Source organism: Heterodontus francisci, chromosome 16, assembly GCF_036365525.1.
Source record: "Heterodontus francisci isolate sHetFra1 chromosome 16, sHetFra1.hap1, whole genome shotgun sequence".
In the NCBI taxonomy this organism is placed as follows: Eukaryota; Metazoa; Chordata; class Chondrichthyes; order Heterodontiformes; family Heterodontidae; genus Heterodontus; species Heterodontus francisci.
The window spans coordinates 46939711-46943159 of record NC_090386.1 but is presented as its reverse complement, the minus strand read 5'-3'; positions in this window follow the sequence as shown (position 1 = coordinate 46943159).

The window sequence follows — 3449 nt, the reverse complement described above, 5'->3', positions numbered from 1 at the left end:
TCATTTGGTTGCTTTTCATTTTTATGAGGCCGAGACTCCAGAATCATTTAAACCTAACAATTGATGTGAAAATAACATTGCTGTCACAAGTAACTGGAAACACTTTCAAGACTTATTAGCAAAATTGAAGCCAAGGGATTAGCATGGAAGTGGCAATGTGGATATGAAATTAGAAAAGAGATAGAAAGCAGAGAGTAGTGGTGAATGGTTGTTTTTCACACTGGAAAGAAATATACAGTTCTGTCCCTTGGTATTAGGATCACAGCTCTTTTTGATATATATTAATGACCTGCACTTGGGTACATGGCATAATTTCCAAGTGTGCAAATGACACAGTTATAAAATGTGGTATACAATGAGGAGAATAGTAACAGACTTAAGGAGAATGTAGACAGAGTGGTGAAATTGGCAGATGCAATTTAATGCAGAGAAGTGTGAAGTGATCCATTCTGGTAGGAAGAATGAGAAGAGGCATTATAAACTAAATGGTGCAAGTTTTAAGGGGTACAGGAATGTAGATATCTTTGAATGTAAGCATACAAGTCTTTGAAGTGCAGGACAAGTTGAGAAGGCTGTGTCTTTTTAAAAAAAAACATAAGTAATGCTTGGCTTTATTAATAAAGGCATACAGTACAAAATCAAGGAAGTTATGCTAAACCTTCATAAAACATGGATCAAGGAAAGAGGCAACCATTTACAGTAAAATGTGTAATAATGAGTTGTTAACAAATTACTTTCATGTAGGCAGAACCTCAAGTACTTTACAACCAATTAATTATTTTTGAAGTGTAGACATTTTATTGTTGGTAAATGCAGCAGCCAATTTGTGCACAAGATTTCAAAAGTGAGATGAATTGCAAGTTATCTGTTTTTAGTGATGTTGGATGAGGGGTAAATGTTGGCTAGGACATTGGGATAATGCACCTGTACCACTTTGAATAGTGCTTTGGCATCCTTTAAGTTCATGGGAGAATAATGTCTCACTCGAAAGACTCCCTCAATACTGCACTGAAGGAAATAAAATGCTTGAATTGGAGGCTCTTATACTATGGGATTAAGGTGTAGGAGGAGTAGCATAACCATGGTTGACAGTAATTAATACAACATACAGGAGTTTAGAGTGTTCAAGAAATATGGATAGAAAAGGAGGTAGTATAGCTTTATATGAAAGGGGCACTCTGATGTTGATCAGGTGGAAGTGGAAAGCTATGCATTGAGCTCTGATTTGACATCTTCAATCTGGAAAAAACAAAGTTGATGCTGAGAATATGCTATAGACTGTTGAGAAGGAAGACAATTTGCTCTAAATAATTAAAAGGGGTATGTGTCAACGAAAAAAAAATATTTTAGTGGGACTTCAATACACCAAATATAAATTAGGAATACTTAGGGTTTGGAGTCCAAGTTAGTGAACCTAATGCATAATTGCTTCATGACCCAATGTGCTGAAACACAGGAGGTAGTGCACATCTTCACTTAATAGGTAGTGACTCAAGTGACATAGGGAATGACAGTTGTGGCACTTTTCGATGATAAGTGACTGGAACTCCAAAATCCCCAGGGCCACCAATCATACAATATCATAAGGGCTAACTTCACATATGTGAAGGAACAGTTTATGCAAGTTGATTGGGCCAGGGAGTGAAGAGTTATTCAACACGTTAGCAGAGGATGTCAGTCAGTCCTTCACAAACATCATGATGAGCATACCAGATAAAGACTTACCTGGAATCAACAAGTATAGACAAAACAGATTTGAAGCTAAATTAATCAGAAGTGGAATGAGGAAGAATGAACAGTACAAATCCTGCAGGGAGAAGGAATTATATAGAAACACATATAGAAGAATAGTAGAAACATGTTAAAAGAGGGAAATGCAAAGAGGGATCTTGGAAAAGCATGGCTGTAAATGCAAAGCCTTTTTTTAGTATCGGCAGTCAGGAAAGAGTAGAACCAAATAGTTAATGTACTATAATAAAAGCAAAATACTGTGGATGTTGGAAATCTGATTTGAAAACAAGAAATGCTGGAAATACTCAGCAGGTAATGTACTAAGTGATTATTTCTCTCGGGAAGACATGAACAATTTTCTCATATTACAATAATGCAAATAAAATTAATGACTGATGTAAATGAGGGGTTTAGAACAAATAAATCTCTTGAAATGGATTGTATCTATAGCAGAATGGTAAGAAAGGTGGGAATTATGATGAAATCAAACACTGGGGAGATCCTGTTGGTTAAATGAACTTGAGGATTACCTGTACAGTAATGCAATAAACTATTTTATACAGATTCAGCAGGGGAAGGTTGTGCTCAATGGACCTGTTTGGCCTTTTTTGAGAAAGTGACATTCCAAATGGACTGGAAAGCCCTATAACAGACTTTACCTGATGTCTGAAACACATTTGACGTTGTTTCTCAGTTAAGCTCAAATGTTCGGGATTCAGACTAAAACTGGATAATTAATTAGCTGACTGGCAGAAAACTGCAAGTACGGTTGGAGGACTGTGGTGATTCAATAATTGTTTTTGAGATGCCTATTGTTGCTCATTTATATTAATGAATTGGATTCAGAAATTCAATACAAATTGATCAATTTACAGATAATAAACAAGGAGGGACAGCTCGGGAACTACAAAATAAGTCAAGTCAAATTTACATAATTACATGGAACGTTAGTAGATAAAATTTAATGTGGACAAGTGTAAATTACACAAATAATCTAGGTTACATGAGCACTCCATTAAGGTCATTGAACTGGTTAAAGGTGAAGTTGATTGAAATCCAGAGGAATTACTAGTCTTGCTACTCAACATGGCCAACTAATGTAAAGAACCAATTAATAAAGAAAATATAATGCTAAACTATATCATCTCAAACTAATTTAGCACCTCATCTAATACAGCACATGGAAAACAATATAGCCCTCAAACTAATACAGACCCTCAATGAATAACGCACCTCAAACTAATGCAGCACGTCAAACTAATACAGTACCTCAATCTTGCACAGAAACTCAAAATAATGCAATATCTCAAATAAATGCTTCCCCTCAAGCTAATAAAGTATCTCAAACTAATAAAGGACTTCAAAATAAACAGTCTCAAATTAGTAAATCAAATCAAACTAATCGAGCATCACAAACTTACACAGCACCTCAAACTTATAAGGTTTGCAACAATGACACTACAACTGAGGTTATACCTATCAGAAAATGATGAACAGACTGGGTCACTTTTCCCTTAAAAAGAGAAGGCTGAGGGCTCACCTAATAGAGGCCTTTAAAAATGTGAACGGTCTTGATAGGGTAGGCACGGAGAGGGTATTTCCAGTTGCGGGGAAGAGCAAAACAAGGGTCCATCAATATAAGATAGTCACCAAGAAATCAAATTGGGAATTCAGAAGTTAGATAAGGAAAGACAGGAGGAGCATTAATGCAAAATGGC